Genomic DNA, 21,167 nt, shown 5'->3' with positions numbered 1-21,167 from the left:
ACCCCAGAATTTGCTGGGGTTCCTGGTGCTTCCTCTGGCTGTCTGAAGAGTGATGACGTGTAATGTTTCACGTGCAACAGCTGAGTCACTACCACTCCTCCACGGATATTTTTTCCCCAGGACTCAACACATGATTTACATTACGATGTAATTTATGTAAATACCACCTACTTACATACAAAGACAGATAAAACGGGACCATTGAAACAGTCTGAGCATCACTGTAGCCCAGGCAGCGGAGTCTTTCACTGAGGTTATCAGTTTGTGGATTTCCACAAGTCTCTCCTGCAGTTCTAAACTGGTGTCAATATTTCCTTGCCTCGGGGATTATTGTAGATAGAGAAGAAAACAGGGACTGCTTCAAGTTGAAGGAGCCTCTTGAGTTTTGAAAACACCGGAACTCAAGAAAGAAATCAGCCTGAGAGGAGCAGAGAAGAGCAGAGTCCCCAAGAAAGTATCAGGAGAGAGATTTCCAGAGGCAGGAAAGATGAGAGCTCTGTGAGCCCCAAACCCCCACCCTGGCCTGGGGCACAGTCTTTGGAAGAGACAAGGCTTCAGATGGGCTGGACCCAATTTGGGGGGCCCTAAAGCTTCTAGAGGACTCTTTAAGAAAATATATAGAAATTAAGACATTAATAGTTGTTTAGAATGAAAAAAATCGATCACAACACGTGAAAAAAATACAATCGTTATGACAAATACCACACCTGTCATAATATTGAGAAAAACAATATAATATTTTTATTAATTTACTGCTCTCTACACCTAAATAATCACCTCTACAACCTTTTTCCCGTACATTTTTGGGAACTTGTTTATCTCTTTTTTCAGATGGCCATTTGGCAACATCATTTCCTATGGAGAAAATGTAAAGACAGTGTTTGGGAGGAAAAAGTCTTCTGGGACCCTCTTGAGGCCTCTGGTTGGGTCTGAAAATTAAACTGACAAAAACAGAATAACAGGAAAAAAGCAGGCACATTTTATAAAATTTCTGCATGTACTTGGGGGCTTTCACAAGAGAATGAGGTCCTGAAATGCCCAGAGCAGGAAGCTTTAAAAAAAAAAAAATCTTTTTTAATGTGTATTTATTTCTTAGAGATGGAAAGAGGCAGAGCATGAGCAGGGGAGGGGCAGAGACAGAGGGAGACACAGAATCTGAAGCAGGCTCCGGGCTCCAAGCTGTCAGCACAGAGCCCAACGCGGGACTTGAACTCACGAGCTGTGAGATCATGACCTGAGCTGAAGTCAGCCGCTTAACTGACTGAGCCACCCAGGTGACCCAAGAGCAGGAAACTTTTGGACAAAGAAACAATACATCTGTGAGGAATCGACAAGACAGAGGGCTTTGGGCAGGGGGTTGGAAATGATGAAATACCTAGGAAAATAAGGGTTAGATTAACAGGGTTTGCTTTTATACCCATTATTAGGCTCCAACTTCCCTGTCTCTGGTGATAAGAATATCTCCCTTCCTCCTGGTGCAGGAAAGGTAACTTTCACCAGGGGATTTTAGGACCTGTTTCCAGGAAGAAGGGCGAGGTGGGGCAAGTCAGAGTACCCCTCCTGCTTCTGCTGTTTTCTCAAACTCCTTCAGTTTAAGATATATGATATTCCAAGGTGGTATATTTTGGGATAGTACATCTTGAGCCTCATCATTAATTTATTCTCTTCTCTATCATAGTTGATTAAAATTAATTATTATTATTGATAGTTTTGAAAAGTTTTATCTTTACTATTCATTATTAGTAAAGGTATGTGAGTTTCTTAGATTTATTAACAAATTAGGAAGCTATCCATTTTCTTTCACATGCCCTGGAAGATTTCCTGCACAAAGAATTATCACCTCATGGGGCTCCTGGGTGGCTTAGTCGGTTGAGCGTCAGACTCTTGATTTTGGATCAGGTCATGATCTCATGGTTCATGAATTCGAGCCCCACATCAGGCTCCACACTGAGAGTACAGAGCCTGCTTGGGATTCTCTCTCTCTCCCTCTCTCTCTGCCCCTCCCCAGCTCGCACATGTGCACGCTCTGTCTCTCTCTCAAAATAAATACATAAACTTAAAAACGCTGTAAAAAAAAGAATTATCACATCAGTATATACCTAGAAGTCATTCCTATACCCAGTCACATACAACAGACCCTCTGCTAAGGGTCTGACTTTATATGTGAGGCCAATGCCTTCAAAGTTCTCCTGGGAAGATCTGGCCTGCTGCCTGGTTGATGAGGCCCCAAACTCACAGGTGGTAACAAAGCTCACACCGGGGCAGGCCAGGGTGCCTAAAACCCTGAGAAGACCTCAAAAACAGAGGGATTTACTAAATTTACAGGTTCTCCAGGTTAAATGTGGCAGGCAGAGTTTCTTGGGCTTGGTTTCCAAGCCTCAAAATAGGAAAGAAAATAATACATTCCAAAGTCTAATTGTGACTCCTGCTCCATATGGTTGCCCAATACCGCATGGCTCTAGAGTTGCAAAGGAAGCCCAAACCAACCTGTATGATTATTTAACACTCTTACTGCACCTCATAAATTATCAGGCCAAATCGAATGAGAGCAGCCTTTTCTGTGATCAAAAATAATCCTTGCACATTATTTATAATCACAAAGGCGGAGACTGCCTAGAAACATTATCCTAAGATTGAAAATAAGCAAAAGAGATTACTGGGCATTCCTTCAGAATATATTGACCAGACCATTTTACAACCCTTCAGGGGTAAAGGCTAATGGTAGGAAACTGGTAGCAATGCAGGTGATGCCTGACAAATGCAAATTTCATCTGATAGTGAGACAATTGATTTCCATTGGTAAAAATGATAATCCCCAACACCCTTTGTTTGTAGGGTATTAACCAATTTCACATCTATGAACAAACTCATTTTGGCTTTTTTTGTTTATTTGCTCTGACTATTGTAAAGCTCTGTTCCTCAACTTCTCGTTTGACTTACTTTTAACAAGGTATGGTTGCCTAATGAGTAGAATAAAATCTTTGACACATTTATTTTATATTTGTATAAAGGTCATATATTTAGCTTTTTGAAAAGTATTCTTTAGCACATACACTAAAAATATTCCAGAAATTTTGTAATGAGGCTCTGTTGCCCAATTTTACCCTCCAATTCATACTGCAGAGCCAGATTAAGCTTCCCATTGTCCAACACTGATTATATCACCTCCTTGCTCCTCTTGATACAAAAAGGTTCAAATGCATTAGGTTTGTATTCCAGGCCTTTTCCAATCATGCCCCAACCTCTCTAGACTTACCCTTAGCTCCAGGTAGACAGTAAGCACCTGATAATGCTTGGTAAAAAATGGATAAATGAACTCATTAATATTATTTTCCTGAAGGTAGTGGTTTGCTTCTTATTGTTAAGAAAGAATGAAAGCTATTCCTTTCCCTTATTGGGCACCCCACCTAAAATATTTTGGTTATCCTTGTCTCAGTTTGGTTATTCTGAGAGACAGACTCAAGGTTCGAAGACAAAGATTCAAGGACAAATAGTTTGAGAGGTGATCTGAGAAAACACCAGCAAAGGAATAAGAAAGTAGCTGGGGAGGGACGTTTGGGTGGCTCAGTTGGTTGAGCATCTGACTCTTGATTTCAGCTCAGGTCACAATCCCAGGGTCATGGGATGGAGCCCTGCATTGGGCTTGTGCTGAGCATGGAGCCTGTTTAAGATTCTATTTCTCTCCCTTTGCCCCTCTGCCCCCTTGCACTTTCTCTCTCTCTCAAATAAACATTTTTTATTTTTTTTAACGTTTATTTATTTTTGAGACAGAGAGAGACAAAGCATGAATGGAGGAGGGTCAGAGAGAGGGAGACACAGAATCTGAAACAGGCTCCAGGCTCTGAGCTGTCAGCACAGAGACCAACGTGGGGCTTGAACTCACAGACCACGAGATCATGACCTGAGCCGAAGTCGGCCACTTAACCAACTGAGCCACCCAGACGCCCCAAATAAACGTTTTTTAGAAAGAAAGTAGCCAGGGAAGAGAAAGAAAGCAATAAAAGGTATATTATTAAGCCAGTTTCCATAGTAGGTAACTGGAGTGCAGTTCATTTGGGGTGCTCTGGGGATAGAGCAGGACTCTCCTCAGAGATGTACCAGCCAAGAGGCAAGGACACAGACTTTATCTACTAATTCCCCACCTGTCATTGGTTGAGTGTTGCTTCTAAGGATATGATCTCCCGACAGTTCCAAGCATGCTCCCTCTACCAGATGAAACCCCTCAGGCAGAGAGTCAAAGATCTTCAGTTCACAGCACCTACAGTCTGGGCTACCACAATGGAAAAGCCAAGTAACTCAAGGTGTTTCTTCGAAGACAAAATCTATTCTCTTAACACCTCTCTGTCAGAAGCTGAATTTTTTCCTGATTATATTCTAGCACTATTGAATTCCAAACGGTCCTAAATTTAGGCATTATAGCTTTGCAATATACTGGAGGGTCTCAGGAGTCTGGAGTAACTAGTAGGAAAAAAATGGATTAAAAAATGGACAGAGGATCTGAATAGACATTTCTTCAAAGAAGACATACAGATGGCCAACAGACACATGAAAACATGCTCAACATCACTAATCATCAGGGAAATGCAAATCAAAACCACAGTGAGATATCACCTCATGCCAGTTAGTATTGCTAGTATCAAAAAGACAAGAAATATCAAATGCTGGTGAGGATGTGTAGGAAAAATAAACTCTTGTGCACTTTTGGCTGGAATGTAAACTGGTGCAGCCACTATGGAAAACAGTATGGAGGTTCCTCAAAAAATCAAAAATACAATTACCCTATGATCCAGTAATTCCACTTTTAGTATTTATCCAAAGAAAACAAAAACACCAATTCAAAGAGATACATGCTACCCTATGTTCACTGCAGCATTATTTATAATAGTCAAGTTATGGAAGCAATCTAAATGCCCATCAACAGATAAAGATATGGAATATTGCACATCCAATACAATTTAATTTTAAAAAGAATAGAATCTTGCCATTTGTGACAACATGGATGGACCTGGAGAGTATTATGTTAAGTGAAATAAGCCAGACAGAGAAAGACAAATACTATATGATTCTACTTACACGTGGAATCTAAAAAACAAAACAAATGAACAAACAAAACAGAAACAGACTCATATATTAGAGAAACAAACTGTTGGCAATCAAAGGTGGGGAGTCTGGGGGGAAGCAAGAAAATAGGTGAATGAGATTAAGAGATACAAATTTCCAGTTATAAAATAAATAAATCACGGGAATGTAAAGTACAGCATAGGGAATATAGTCAAAATATTGTAATAACTTTGTATGGTGACAGATCATAATTAGGCTTATCATGGGGATCATTTCATAAGGTATAAAAATATTGAACCACTGTGATGTACACCTGAAACTAATAGGATATTGTATGTCAATCATACTTCAATTTTAAAAAACGATTGTATAATGAGATTGGTTCGGAATCCTGCTGGCCTTCATGGCATTACTTCTGCATGCATTTAATGTGCTCCCTCTGGGCTCTGTTTAGCATGCAGGTCATAGTGTGGGGAAGCAGAGGGGAAGCGGAGAGACCAAGTGCTAGAAATCAGAATCATCTTTGTTAAAAGATATTCTACATGCAAATGAGGAAGGCCAACAGGAGGCTCATATCTCTCTGCAGGAGATGCTTGAAAAGCAATCACAGGAAGCTATCTGTTCACCTCTGGAACGGAGGCTAGAATGGAACATAGCTTTGGAAACTCATTGGGTCATGAGAAATTTTAATTGGTGGCAAAATATAACCACCATTGTGGTACGATACAATTAGAACAAGGCTGACTTCCAATTTCGGCTGAATAATTATACTTGGAGAAAAGCTGTAACCCGTGAGCTTTCTTGCCAAACTGCCAGGCCACTACCACATCCCTCTGCCTCTCCTCCCCATTTTCAGGAAGTTCCTTACCTCCATGGGTTCTCATGTTCTTAGACAGACATTCAGGTTTGCAGTAATACTTGTGAACATTGGTTCTTAAATATTAGCTGCATCAAAATCACTGGAGGTTTGCTAAAATACAGATTGCTAGGTCCTACCTCCAGACTTTCTGATTCGGTAGGTCTGGGGTGAATTTACAGCTCTAAGAAGTTCCCAGGCAATGCTGGTCCAATGATCATACTTGGATAACTACTGCAGCCCAGACTTACTGGTTCAGGGTTTCCATTTTGGCAAGATCTTTGGGTGGTCCATGTGCTCACTGAAGTCTGAGAAGCACTATTTCTTCATTTTTTCCAAGGATTGTACCATTCTAGATGCATAGAAGAGAAGTTAATTTATTATATACAATGGATGCTTTGGGCATTATGATTTAATTTTCCCCTAAAATGATTGGTAAAAGCTGAAATGTCTAGAAAAGGAGTTCCCAAGTTTGTCAAGAATAGAATCCCTTTATAAGGTCAAAGTATTTTATATGTACTCCTCCCCATGTGAGTATCCATTTAATAGGAAAATAATTGACCCATTAAAACACCCAAGTATCTAGTATGCACAGTGTGAAACTCCTACCCAGGTGTTAGAGACCCCAGTGGACCATGGTCAGACAAGCCGCAGGGACAAATAAGTGAAAGCCACCAAGCTGAGACAGGAAAGGCAAAGCAAGCAGGCAGGGGCCAGGAAGCTCTAGGAGTTCTGAGAACTGGAATAAACTGAAAAGTTAAGAAAGTCACAGCATAAGCAAGAAGTTTTGCAACTGAGGGAGACATGGCTACCTTGCTTCAGCCAGAAAGTCTTCTCTATGCCTGCGGCCATGGCAGCGTCTTCTGAAACTAGGACTTGGTGTCTAGGGCCCAGGACCCAAAGCAGAGCTTGATGCAACAACACCTCCATACATCACAGGGTCTGACTTTGTGGGCCTGGGAGAGAGAGGGCTGGGCAGCAGCAGAGCAACGAGGAAGATTTCTGGAGCCAGACTGCCTGGGTGCAGACTCTGCCGGTACCACTTGCTAGCTGGCCATCAGGCCTGCCCTGAGCAATGGGCCGCAGGGCTGACGGCTGCTGAGAGCCCTGGTGCACAGACTTTCCCAGCTCCCCACTGGGTGGCAGCCTGTCACCCATCCCACAGGATTCCCTGCGGTCTGGTATTCACACGTGGAAGAAACCAGCTACAAATCAGGGCTTCTTCCGCACCACCCACCCCCACCCCCCGCCAGAGTTGATTGTGAAACATTTACCAGCACAGCACTGCTCACTGCTAACTATGGGGATCCAAGGAAGAGTATATACATGTAGACTCAGGTATGTCTAGATACTGAAAAATTATAAATCACATTAACACACTGTTTTGTAGAATAGTTCTATCCTCCAACCTGGGCAAACAGACCTTCATGATGACTGGAAAGCCATGTTCATATTTAGAATTTTATGTGGCAATACCATGCTGTCTTGATGATTACAGCTTTGTAGTAGAGGCTAAAGTCTGGGATTGTGATGCCTCCTGCTTTGGTCTACTTCTTCAAAATTACTTTGCCTATTCAGGGTCTTCTGGGGTTCCATACAAATTTTAGGATTGCTTGTTCTAGCTTCGAGAAGAATGCTGGTGCAATTTTGATTGGGATTGCATTGAATGTGTAGATTGCTTTAGGTAGTGTTGACATTTTAATATTTATTCTTCCAATCCATGAGCACGGAATGTTTTTCCATTTCTTTGTATGTTCTTCAATTTCCTTCATAAGCTTTCTATACTTTCCAGCATACAGATCTTTTACATCTTTGGTTAGGTTTATTCCTAGGTATTTTATGCTTCTTGGTGCAATTGTGAATGGGATCAGTTTCTTTATTTGTCTTTCTGTTGCTTCATTATTAGTGTATAAGAATGCACTGATTTCTGTACGTTGATTTTGTATCCTGCGACTTTGCTGAATTCATGTATCAGTTCTAGCAGACTTTTGGTGGAGTCTGTCGGGTTTTCCATGTATAATATCATGTCATCTGCAAAAAGTGAAAGCTTGACTTCATCTTTGCCAATTTTGATGCCTTTGATTTCCTTTCGTTGTCTGATTGCTGATGCTAACACTTCCAACACTATGTTAAACAACAGTGGTGACAGTGGACATCCCTGTCATGTTCTCGATCTCAGGGGGAAAGCTCTCAGTTTTTCCCCATTGAGGATGATATTAGCTGTGGGATTTTCATAAATGGCTTTGATGATCTTTAAGTATGTTCCTTCTATCCCGACTTTCTCGAGGATTTTTACTAAGAAAGGATGCTGAATTTTGTCAAATGTTTTTTCTGCATCGATTGACAGGGTCATATGGTTCTTATCTTTTCTTTTATTAATGTGATGTATCACATTGATTGATTTGCAAATGTTGAACCAGCCCTGCATCCCAGGAATGAATCCCACTTGATATGGTGAATAATTCCTTTTTATATGCTGTTGAATTCGATTTGCTAGTATCTTGTTGAGAATTTTTGCATCCATATTCATCAGGGATATTGGCCTGTAGTTCTCTTTTTTTGCTGGGTCTCTGTCTGGTTTGAGACTCAAAGTAATGCTGCCTTCACAGAATGAACCTGGAAGTTTTCCTTCCGTTTCTATTTTTTGGAACAGCTTGAGAAGGATAGGTATTATCTCTGCTTTAAATGTCTGGTGGACTCTTATATTTTGGGAGATTTTTGATAACTGATTCAATTTCCTCGCTGGTTATGGGTCTGTTCAAGTTTTCTGTTTCTTCCTGTTTGAGTTTTGGAAGTGTGTGGGTGTTTAGGAATTTGTCCATTTCTTCCAGGTTGTCCAGTTTGTTGGCATATAATTTCTCCTAGTAATTCCCTGATAATTGCTTGTATTTCTGAGGGATAGGTTGTAATAATTCCATTTTCATTCATGACTTTATTTGGGTCATTTCCCTTTCTTTTTGAGAAGCCCGGCTAGAGGTTTATCAATTTTGTTAATTTTTTCAAAAAACCAAGTCTTGGTTTCATTGATCTGCTCTACAGTTTTTTTAGATTCTATATTGTTGATTTCTGCTCTGATCTTTATTATTTCTCTTCTTCTTCTGGGTTTGGGGTGTCTTTGCAGTTCTGCTTCTATTTCCTTTAGGTGTGCTGTTAAATTTTGTATTTGGGATTTTTCTTGTTTCTTGAGATAAGCCTGGATTGCAATGGATTTTCCTCTCAGGATTGCATTCGCTGCATCCCAAAGCGTTTGGATTGTTGTATTTTCATTTTCATTTGTTTCCATATATTTTTAAAGTTCTTCTCTAATTGCCTGGTTGACCCATTCATTCTTTAGTAGGGTGTTCTTTAACCTCCATGCTTTTGGAGGTTTTCCAGACTTTTTCCTGTGGTTGATTTCAAGTTTCATAGCATTGTGGTCTGAAAGTATGCATGGTATGATCTCAATTCTTTTATACTTATTAAGGGTTGTCTTGTGACCCAGCATGTGATCTATCTTGGAGAATGTTCCATGTGCCCTCAAGAAGAAAGTATATTCCTTTGCTTTGGGATGCAGAGTTCTAAATACATCCGTCAAGTCCATCTGATCCAATGTATCATTCAGGGCCCTTGCTTCTTTATTGATCCTGTGTCTAGATGATCTATCCATTGTTGTACGTGGGGTATTAAAGTCTCCTGCAATTACCACATTCTTGTCAATAAGGTTGCTTATGTTTGTGATAGTTTTATATATTTGGGGGCTTCTGTATTTGGTGCATAGACATTTATGATTGTTAGCTCTTCCTGATGGATATACCCTGTGATTATTATATAATGCCCTTCTTCATCTCTTGTTACAGCCTTTAATTTAAAGTCTAGTTTGTTTGGTATTAAGTTTGGTTACTCCAGCTTTCTTTTGACTTCCAGTAGCAGGATAGATAGATCTCCATCCCCTCATTTTCAATCTGAAGGTGTCCTCAGGTCTAAAATGCATCTCTTGTAGACAGCAAATAGATAGAATTCTATGGCTATTTGGGGATGAGCTGAGAGATGGAAGGACAGCCTCATGGGAGATAAGCAGGCAATGTCCAGTCTAGGTAGGACCTCACAGACCACAGAAACATAGAGTTTGTTTTTGTCCTAGAAGCAATGGGAAGTCATTGTAGCAATTTAAGTGTGGGGAGTACAGGATCAGATTGCCACCTGGATGGCTCACAAGGTTAAGCATTGGACTCTTGATTTCAGCTCAGATCATGATCTCACAGAGGTGGGATCATGCCGGCATTGGGTTCCTCACGGGGTATGGAGCCTGCTTAAGATTCTCTGTCTCCTCTTTCTGCCCTTCTCCTGCTCACATGCTCTCTCTCTTTCTCTCTCTCTCTCTCTCTCTCTCTCTCTCTCTCTCAAGTAATAAAATAAAATACATGCCTAGAATCCACCCTAAACATCCTGATTTAGGAGGCTTGAGTTGAGACCTAGGAAATCTGTATTTGTAGCAAGCACTCCGGAGGATGTTGTCACATCAAGTAGTCATTGAACCTTCACATAAAGCAGCACTGGGATATTCTGATTCTTCAAAGTGTTGCTAAGCATCCAATGACTCTAAACAAGACTTGGGCATTGCACAAATTTGCCTCAGAAAAGGACACCAGTAGGGTTTTATCAAGGCCAGATGGCTTGACTAAAATAGAACCAAATGCACAGAGCAGTGTGCTATTTTGCAGGGACAGAAGGTAGGGGACTTTGTCAGCTCGGTAACCATATAGTGTGCCCCGAGACAGTCAGGCCTTGCACTGTTCTTTCCTGTTCTTGAGGGTTAACCCCAGAATGACTTTTTAGTAGCCAGATTTCAAAATGGCAAGTTCACAATTCCTTGCTCATCCAGGGAGTCCAACAGAGGCAAGACAGGGGTTTGTAGACCATTAGCTCCAAACTTTGGGCAATCTCCATCCAGGTTTTTCCCCAACTTTCCTTAAAGCTGAGAAGCCAAGGCCTGCGATATTTTGTCTTCAGCTTGCTAATTTATGTACAATTATCACTGTATCTCAGCCTAATCTCTGTGGGGTGAACAGAACAGGTGGAAGCCAGCATTGCAGGCAGTGAGAATTCATTCAAAGCAGAACAAAGGAGATAGATGTTTATTGAATACACTACAAGGGAGCATTAGGCAGGACAGCAAAGGAGAGACTGTCTGCCATAAGGCAGTGGAGGCGGGGGGGGTAGGGGGCAGTGAGGAGGTATGGCAATGGGTGGAATTTTCCTTTTTTGTTAACTGTTCCTGGGTTTAAGTAACCAGTTGGTCAGCAAGGGCATATGGCTATTTTGAAGTGGGTCGCCATAATGAACCTGTTTTCATTCAGCCTAGTGGTCACTGTAGGCCCTTTTACCGTACTCAGGGTTCCATTGCTCAAGCCTGTTGCCTAAAAGTGTCCTCTGCAACCCCTAGTTTTCCACACAATGATTTGTCTGCATGATCCTTGAATTTTAAAACTATAAAATAAGCCAGCAGAGACAACCAGCAACACTCGTGGCTCTGTCTGCTCTCCGCCATGAGAAGAGACAAGAAGTCAGCAGTCTGCAAGCCAGCTAGAGGGCCCTCAACCAGCGCCCAAGCATGCTGGCGCCTTATCTCAGACTTCCAGATACTTCCAGAACTGCATAACTCCTGATGAGGCCTAGTGTTGGAATTTGCTTTGTCAGCAAATCTCAACACCACTCTTTAAAAAGATACCAGCCAGTACAATATGGTAAGCAAAGGAAATCAAAGGAATCTATTAAAAAGAAAGCCATCTTACCTGCATGCAACATGATCATCTTTGTAAAATATCCTATGGAACCCTCAATAAAGCTATAATAACTAGCAATGCATTTGGCCCTTCTCCGTGCAAGGAAAAAGAAGATGAATAGAAGTTGCTCTCCTCCCCTCCCCACCGGAATATTTTGACTCAGCAGCTCAAAGGGACAGCTTAAGTTGTAGAAAACTGATGTAGATACAATTGGATAGAGTCATTTTTTCCTTCAGAAGTTTACAGTGTATAAACTAAGAAACCGAAGTTTACAACACCTAAAAATCCAAACAAGAAGAGAGGTAAGCAGAAAACTATTGACATACAGTGAAAAATTGAAAAGAGAAAGAATGAGCACATCATAAGACCACTGATGGTCCTTGATCTCTCTGGATCATTTTCTCCTTTTCAGACGTAAAGAAAATATGGGTTAAAAGTAAGCAAAACAACAGCCACAAGTAAAAAACCATCACTGCAAAAAAAAACCAAAAAAAAAAAAACCACAAGTTTGAACATTTATGAAGAAAAATACTTGATAAGAAGGGCAGAATTGAAGTCAGTCAATAAATTGTGAAATCCCTTAGCAAAATGTTTTATATTTATTAAATTAATCAAGTATTTTTAGGGGGAATATGTTCTTAGAAGAAAAAGAATAGACTTCTTTAGCAGTGGGTTTGGGAGATGGTTTATCAATCAAGTTTGGAAAATAATAAGAGCTCTTTTTTGAAAAAATGCTCTCATAGGTACAAATGAAAATGTTAAAAAGCCAAAAAATGTGAATTCATTACCTCTAAAGTTTGAAGAATTAATTTAAAAATAAACACTATCCACTGGAAATAAAGACCTGAAACTGATATATGTTATGGCAGTTATACCTCAGTTAAGAAAAAAAAAAAAAGGTGATTGGAATAAATTAATAGATGTAAAAAATTAAAAAAAGAAAGGACTTAGGAAAATAAGACCAAGTTATGCTAAGGCTTTTTCCTGGTCTCATGAGAATCTGGGCAATGATGGTGGATTGAACTAGGGTTGCAACGATAGGAGATGGAGAGAAATAAAACCGTGAAATAGTTTGGAGGTAAAAGCTTTCCCAGATTGCACAAAAGTCCTCACCTCATTACTGGGGTTGTTCAGGGTCAGAGTGACAGGATTAGGACAGGCCTGCCCCTAAATCCCATCGGAACGCAAATCTCCCAGAGAAAGATAGCCTTCATCTCCGTCCTTATCGAGCCTTGCCACCTCCGTGTGGCTAACGCGACCAGACCTGACCCCGAGGAGAAGCCAGTGCACAGTGGAATGACGCTAAATGCCAGGGCACGAGTCCCCAGCTCAAAGGCCTACCTGGGCCGGCAGGTAAAGTGGGTGAGTGGAGCCGCCACGGTCAGAAAATATGCGGCAGCCAACGCTGTTGCCAGGCAACAGGGGAGCCTGGAGAACAAGGGACACCGGCTGCCTGGGAAGTGCAGCCCTATGCCAAGCCCAGCCCCTGAGGAGCCCGGGACAAGGTGGCCACAGTATTGCTAAAGATTCCGGTTTTCTAAGAGGTGCCAGAAATGCAGATTTTTTTTTTAAGTGTGAGAACACTCGATGTTTAAAAACTGGAACTAATTCAAATTTTAGAAAAAAATCAGGGGGTGGGGAAGGGGAAATAGGATCCATAGGTCAAACCTTGCAATAATTTTGGAACTTCTAGTCTACTTTGTTAGACATTGACTCATTTAATCCCTACATTAATCCTGTGAGTTTAAGTACAATTGTCCCTACTTGGCAGATGAGAAAATTTAGGCTCAGAGGGCATGGGATTTGTTACAAAATCAAAGATATTCAAAGATTGTGGTTGGGTTTCTTCAGGCAATGTAAGAGCCGCACCTTTTGTCATTTTTCCTGGCATTCCTCTTCAAAATTTGACTTAATTTCCTTTAAAAAAATGTTTTTTTTAATGTTTATTTTTGAGAGAGAGAGAGAGAGAGAGAGAGAGAGAGAGAGAGAGAGACAGCATGAGCAGGGGAGGGGCAGAGAGAGAAAGATTCCGAAGCAGGCCTCAGGCTCTAAGCTGTCAGCACAGAATCTGATGTGGGGCTCAAACTCACAGACTACGAGATCATGACTTAAGCCGAAGCTGGATGCTTAACCGACTGAGCCACCCAGCTGTCCCAAAATTTGGCTAAATTTTTTATGGGATTGTTTGTTTCTTTACTTCTTTGGTATTTGTCATATTGTTCACGGTTTTCTCCACAAGGAACAGTTTTAAAGGTGGGTGCTTCAAGAATGCATTGTTCAAGACTGATTCTGTTTGAAAAGATGTTTGTGTCTTTTTAATCTCAAAAAAGAAAAATTGTGTCCACCTATCCTGGCTTATTCTGAATCCCCCGTGTAAGCACAGGAATGTGTAGTCCCACAGGGGTTGGAGACACAAGCCGCATCTGAAGTGAGCTAGAATTACTGAGAACCATTATAATTTACTTTTGAAGCAAACCTGTGGCTGAATCCATGTGTGTTTGAGGCCAGTCACATAACTAGGATGTGAAACTTATACGTTATTAAAACTCAAGTCACAGCACTATCTTAGAATTTAGGCCAGTGAGAAACTTTTGAGGGGAGCAGTGTTGTTAGCATGACCTGTGTGTGATGACAATAAAAAGCAAGTTGACTTTTAGTCAGTTTATTGTTTTTATATCCTCTATATACAATGCAACCTTGTATTGCTTTACCTTGGGCAACTGCTCTTACCATCTACTCTTGGTATGCTGCTCTACGGATGCCGATTTTCAAGCATAATTCTGGAAAAATCCAGAGGTGTGATAGCATCTAATGCTGGCCAGGATTTGGGGTGTCTGGGGGGTAGGAGAGAGACAGAGGGGGAGAGGAGAAGGCAGAATATACTCATGTGTTGCTGGAGGAAATGGGGATCATTGGGCGATAGCTATGAATATTAAACATAAACATACCTTTTAATTCAATAATCCTACTCCCAAGAATCAGTTCTATAGAAATAAATGTCCTGGGGCGCCTGGGTGGCGCAGTCGGTTAAGCGTCCGACTTCAGCCAGGTCACGATCTCGCGGTCCGTGAGTTCCAGCCCCGCATCAGGCTCTGGGCTGATGGCGCAGAGCCTGGAGCCTGTTTCTGATTCTGTATCTCCCTCTCTCTCTGCTCCTCCCCCGTTCATGCTCTGTCTCTCTGTCCCAAAAATAAATAAACGTTGAAAAAAAAATTAAAAAAAAAAAAAAGAAAGAAATGTCCTAATTCTTAAGGAGCTATGGGCAACAACATTTATTGGGGATTGTTTGTGGAAGGGAAAAATGAAAAACAGCTGAATGCACATCAAAACATTGTCATATATCTGAACCATGGAGTTCCACATGGCCACTAATAAGCTACATCTGTTTTCATGATGTTTTAGTAACTGAAAAACTCAAGAGGGCTAAAATTCTTCACCACCATCAAGACCCTCTGCACATGGGTATGATTCTAGGAGCCAAGAGAAAGGCATAGGATTCACACACATCTCGCTTATTAGGAGAAAAGAGGTGAAGGGTCAAAGCAAGAAAAAGTATGCCCTAGGTAAGAGAGAATAACAAAAGAGTCCCACAATAAAAAACAACAAACAAAATATTCCATTATATAACATTGCATGTATTTGTTTGTTGTCCCAGGGATCTGTGAAAAAAGGCCACCAAACTCTTCGGTGCTGTCCATTAGAACTTTCCACATGATAGAAATGTTTTCTATCTGTGCTGTCCAAAACAGTACCCAGTAGACACATGTGGCTATTGAGCACTTGAAGTGTGGTTAGTGACTCAATGGGTTCAGTATCTGACTCTTCATTTAGACTCGGAGCATGATCTCATAGTCGAAAGATCGAACCCCGCATCAGGCTCCACACAAATGGCACAGAATCTGCTTAGGATTTTCTCTCCCTTTCTCTCTGCCCCTCCCCTGCTCATGCTGTCTCTCAAAATAAATAAACTTTAATAATAATAATAATAATAATAATAATAACAGAAATGTGGTTAGTGTGACTGAGAAACTAAATCTTTATTTTTTTAATTTCTTTAAATGTTTATTTTTGAAAGAGACAGAGTGCAAGCAGGGGAGGGGCAGAGAGAGAGGGAGACAGAGAATCCAAAGCAGTCTCCAGGCTCTGAGCTGTCAGCACAGAGCCTGACGTGGGACTCGAACCCACAAACCGTGATATCATGACCTGAGCCGAAGTCAGACCCCTAACCAACTGAGCCACCCAGGCACCCCTAAATCTTTAATTTCATTTAATTTTAATTGAATTTAAATAATATAGCTATAGACAATGATTTTCTATAAGCAGTAGAGTTGCAGTTCATTTGTATTTTTTTCCTTCTACTATTCCATAGTGTTTGAATGTTTCCATGAAGAACAGTTATTTATGTAATCAGTAAAATAAAATTGTCAAGAAGCAGTATGCGTAGTGATTAAGAGTTCAGATTTAGATCCAGACAACCCAGTTCAAATCCTGGCCTTGTTACTCATTGCTAATAATTTTGGGCACATTACTTAACCTCAAACTACTTTCTCCATTGTGTCTCAGCTACCTCACCAGTAAAATGGGATTGATCATGATACCTACCTCATGGGGTTATTGTAAGGTATAAGTAAGTTCATCCATGTAAAGTACTTAGAACAATTCCTAGCACATGGTAATTGATATTATTAGCTGAACTTGTCAGATGTCTTCACCACAAGCAGTAGAAGACACTGGCTAAGGAATTTACTAGACACTGGTGGCTTCACAAAAATGTTGAGATATCTGGGGGAAAAGGTTCAAGACTAAGAGAGGAGACACCAAATGATGTCTCACTACTGGTTCTGATAGAGAAGCCACCGATTCCAACATCTGTTGTCTGGGAACAATTGCTTCCTTTCTATTCCTGAGTGGAAGTCCCGCCTAGGTATATCAGATTGGCAGAGCCTAGGTCACGTGTCTGGGCCCTAGCTGCAAGGAAGTCTGAGAGAGAAAGGCCTCTGCCTAGCACTCTTGGCTTCTGTCAGGGAGGTGGCCATAAGATGGGGGGGCTCCCCCCAAATAAGAAAGATTTCATGTGCTGGGCAGCCAAAAACAAAGATGGAAAAGACATTACGAATGCTGTTTAAACCAGGGCAAGGGTGGGGAGAGACAGGAATGAATGCAAATGTTCCAAGTAGACCTGTGTTCTGGACTCATTAGCTCAAAGTAGCTTTGCAACTTGCCGAGGTAGCTGTAGCTGTCTGGACCCTGGTTTTCATACCTGTAAAATAAAAGTGTTGGCTCAGTGTCTGGATGTTGGCAGCTGTGAAATGTCACATTCTCTGTGACTGGTGTCATTTGAAAAGAAAGAACATCCAGAAGATCTCATAATTATGCTGGGAAAAAAAAGATTTTCTCCAAAGTTGCCTCAAAATCCATTTTGGGAAACGGGCAGCGTCTACATTTTTATAGGAGTTTTTATTCCTTCCTTTAAAAATACCTTGCCAAAGTTACACTGTTGGCTACTGGAAGAATTGAGAGCAGACCTTCAATCTCTAGATCCCAAAGTTGGAAATGGCCCCAGTTGTTTATAAACAGGAGAGACAAAGGTGTCATGAGGTGAGAAAGGGGACCCAAAAAGGTGGACTCTGCTCTTGTAAATGTCCTTTGGAACTTGCTGGCTGTTTCTGTTTTAGCCGCATTTGGAAGTAAGCAGAGGAAAGCTCTTGTTGCCTCTGCCATTTGCCCCACGAAAGTTGCTAGGCCTCTCTCAGGCTTTCCTTCTGAATCACTATAATATAGTTTTAGGCCAGTTTCCATGTCATTCGGAAGTTTTTCTTCCAATGTACAGTGCATGTGCACGTGTCTAAGTTTCACTCACACCTCAAGTGAAATTCCATGGCATCTCAATGTCTTTTTTAGTGGGGGGACGTATCTCTTATTTTGTAAGCCTAATTCAGGGGTTTCCAGAGGTTTTCACATGATGGCACTCAGGAAAATGGTATTAGTATAGTAGATGAGGTAACTTCAGATCCTGAGGTGGCTGTCCAGTGGCTCCAGCCTCTAGCTTCCCTTGTCCTAGCCCAGCGGCCCTGAACACTGACAGCATCGACAAGGCCGCCATCTGTATCCCATTTGTGGCTCACCTATGTGTGAGCACTTCTCCAGAAACTCTGGTCTAAGCCAGATAAACCAATGGGTTTGATAGACCAAAGCACTCTACACATAATTTTCCCAGAATGGATCTGTTGATGTGTGCAACAGATCAGAAAGGGTAGATCTCATGAGTGGACAGAAGAGTGGAACGGCCTGGTGTCATCAACAGAAGAAGAGTTAGACAGACTGCAGTATATTCATACAGTAGACTTGACTTGTGAATAAAAAGGAAAGAATATGGACTCCATGCACCCACATGGATGAATGTCAAACACATGCTGAGTGAACGCCACACACGAAAGAGAATATACTTGTATTATTCCATTTATATGAAGTTTGAAAACATCTGAAATGAGTCCATGGGGATAGGGTGGTAGGGATGGGGCGGTTGGCTGGAAGGTACATGAGGCAACTTTCTGGGGTGATGGTCCTGTTCTTTATCCTGATAGAGGCTTGGGTTACACAGGCATATGCACTTGCCACCTAAGATTAGTGCGTCTCACAGTACATTAGCTTATTATTTATTTATTATTTATGTTTATTTTTTAAAAAAAAATTTTTTTTCAACGTTTTTATTTATTTTTGGGACAGAGAGAGACAGAGCATGAACGGGGGAGGGGCAGAGAGAGAGGGAGACACAGAATCGGAAACAGGCTCCAGGCTCCGAGCCATCAGCCCAGAGCCTGACGCGGGGCTTGAACTCACAGACCGCGAGATCGTGACCTGGCTGAAGTCGGACGCTTAACCGACTGCGCCACCCAGGCACCCCTATTTATGTTTATTTTTGAGAGAGAGAGTGCAAATGCGGGGAGAGGGGAGAGACAGAGGGACAGGGAAAATCCCAAGCAGGCTCCACAGATCCCACCCAACACAGAGCTCCATCTCACGACCGTGAGATCATGACCTGAGCTGAAATCAAGAGTCAGATGCTCAAACAACTGAGCCACCCACCCAGGCACCCCAACACAGTACATTAGCTTTATCTTAAAAATAAATAAATAAGTAAATAAATAAATAAATAAATAAACAGATATTGAAACTCTAGTTAATACTGTGCTTGCTGAAAAGTTTAAGGGTGAGCTATACTGGCATCTGCAACCCACTTCAAGTTACATCAAAAACATGTTATGGGATGCAGGACAGACAAAGGAACAGGTAGGTGAATCAAACTGTGGTACAGAAGGTGAAGGAATATGTTAATGGTAGCATGTAGGTGGTGGGTACATAGAATCTAAGTGGCTGTTGCCTGTGCCATTCTTTCAACTTCTCTGAATGTTTGAAAATTTTTATAATAAAGTGTTAGAGAAGACATAAAAAAAAAAAAGATATTAATGTGGGCAATTCATAAAAATTACTCGCTGTATTTAGGGTAAGGATACTCTTGTGCATTTGTAGATGGTAAAGAATCCCAGAGAAGGAAAGAGTCTTAGAGATATATTCCAGTGATCTCATATGACAGGTAAGTAAACTGAGACCCAGAGAGTAAGCTACTTGCCGTACGTCACAGCTAGCTGATGGCAGGCCAGGCCTGGAACTGAGGACCTTCTTGGGTCTATCGTTTAGAAAGTGTTTTTGCCTCAGACTGAAGCATTGCTATCAAATGCACTTTAGAATCCTGGAGTTTTATATCTGTCTAAAAATATACTTTTGCAAAAGATAATCTTTGGTATTACCCGAGCAATTAGTTCAAACACTGTATTTTTAAAGTTTGTAGACACTGGGGATTAAAAAAAAAAAAAAAAAGAATGAAATGGTACTTTATTTTAAGCAGCTTAATTAAAGTCTTTAGCTACTTATCTATTTATTGCTTTATTCTAAAGTGTTTTTGCAATGCCCAACTGCTTTGGCAGAGCAGAGAGAGAAATACAATTATTAATTACTATTATCATAACCACTTCACAAAGTGGCAAGTACTTAGACCTTCACCATACTTCCCAGGAGCAAAAGTTTTGCATCAACATTCCTCAAAGACAAGCAACTTCAGAGTAAAACATTCCTATGAATCATCAAGAGCTATTATTAAACCCTTTGCAGAATTTCTGAGTCATTGCCTGAAAGAAGATTCAACTTGGGTTTCATTTGAGGAGAAAATAGAGGGCTAAAATGTAATATTTTTCTTCTCCCTTAAAAAGTTCTGGTCCTCGACCATGTTTCCTTGTACTGCCCATCACCCCTTCTCAGAGAGAAGTGCCATTCAGCGGCATGCTGACCCCTCTGTAGAGCTGAAGTATGTCTGTGAACACGTTGAGGCCTCTTCCTCACTAATAATTCACTGACTGATGCCTCTAGTCTCTCCTTTGTTTTATCCACTCTTTGCTGGGCAGTTGCCATGGTCTTGCTAAAATATTACATACATATATAAATTATGATTCCATTTATATAAAGCTCTAGAAAGTAAAAACTAATCCCTACTGACAAGAAGCAGATCAGTGGTTGCCTGGAGATAGGAGTTGAGGAGAAAGGAAGGACTGAAAAGGGGCAGGAGAAAACATTTGGAGATGATGGATCTCTCTCTCCACAGTGTTTACAGTCTCAGTAGCATATTACATAGGTGGATACTTATCAAAATGTATACTTTAAATACGTGCAGCTTCTTGCATGCCAACTGTATCTCAATAAAGTTGTTAGGAAGAAAATGAACTAAAAACTTATTGACAAAATAAAAGGCAAATCCAGTGACGTAGCCGTATTTTACACTTCAGTGGTTTCCCCACTTCTCTTTGGGCAAAGCCCAGTCTCTACAATGTTGGCTTGGAAGGCTTGATGATGTAGGGCTTTGCTCAGTCTTAGTGCAACCCTTATCATATCCAACCTCTCCAACAGGGGCCCTAGACATCCTGAATTTCTTCCAACTCTTGGGCCCATTCTGGGCATTTGCATCCTTTTGCTTCTTGGAATGTTCTCCCATGATCCACTCCTACACATACATACATTACCTGGATAATTGCTTTAGGTTTCTGCTTAGATGCCCCTTCCATGGAGCTTCCACTGACCATCTTCCCCCACCCCCATGACTGAGCTCGGCACCTCTCCCATGTGCACCTGTAGTACACAGGGATTTCCATATCTGAGCACTTATTCTTCTGTCTTGTATCTGCCTTTTTGTTTCTCTGAAGCCCCTCACCATCCTGTAAAATTATGAAAGCAATAAATGTGTCTGTCTTATATCTCATAGCTCCAGTGCCTTGAACACTATCTAGAACATGGTATGTTTGTTGAATGATTTGATAATTAAATCAATGGTATACAGATGATCCAAGGGTATATCTTTTTTGTTTTGTTTTTGTTTTTATTTATTTATTTTTGAGACAGAGAGTATGCACGTAGGGGAGAGGGACAGAGAGAGAGAGAGA

At 41.1% G+C, this 21,167-nt stretch overlaps 1 long non-coding RNA gene across 2 annotated transcripts in view; it reads right to left on the bottom strand.

Moving 5' to 3' along the window:
• The window catches only part of LOC121033672 (uncharacterized), a 77,410-nt gene extending 64,204 nt beyond the window's left edge, over positions 1–13,206 (bottom strand). The window contains exons 1-3 of one of the 2 annotated variants that reach the window (XR_005792056.1): positions 13,021–13,206; positions 6,169–6,269; positions 3,998–4,270 (exon numbers count right to left, since the gene is read on the bottom strand). This is a non-coding gene — a long non-coding RNA (uncharacterized LOC121033672). Of the gene's footprint in view, positions 1–3,997; positions 4,271–6,168; positions 6,270–13,020 lie in introns of those variants that run through there. The other variant, XR_005792055.1, reaches the window with a different exon arrangement.
• Between the last annotated feature and the right edge of the window lie 7,961 nt (positions 13,207–21,167).

This window comes from Herpailurus yagouaroundi, unplaced genomic scaffold (assembly GCF_014898765.1).
Source record: "Herpailurus yagouaroundi ecotype Mexico unplaced genomic scaffold, PumYag 159, whole genome shotgun sequence".
NCBI classification, from domain to species: domain Eukaryota; kingdom Metazoa; phylum Chordata; class Mammalia; order Carnivora; family Felidae; genus Herpailurus; species Herpailurus yagouaroundi.
The sequence above is the reverse complement of the archived record's forward strand: the minus strand, read 5'-3'. Positions and strand labels throughout refer to the sequence as shown.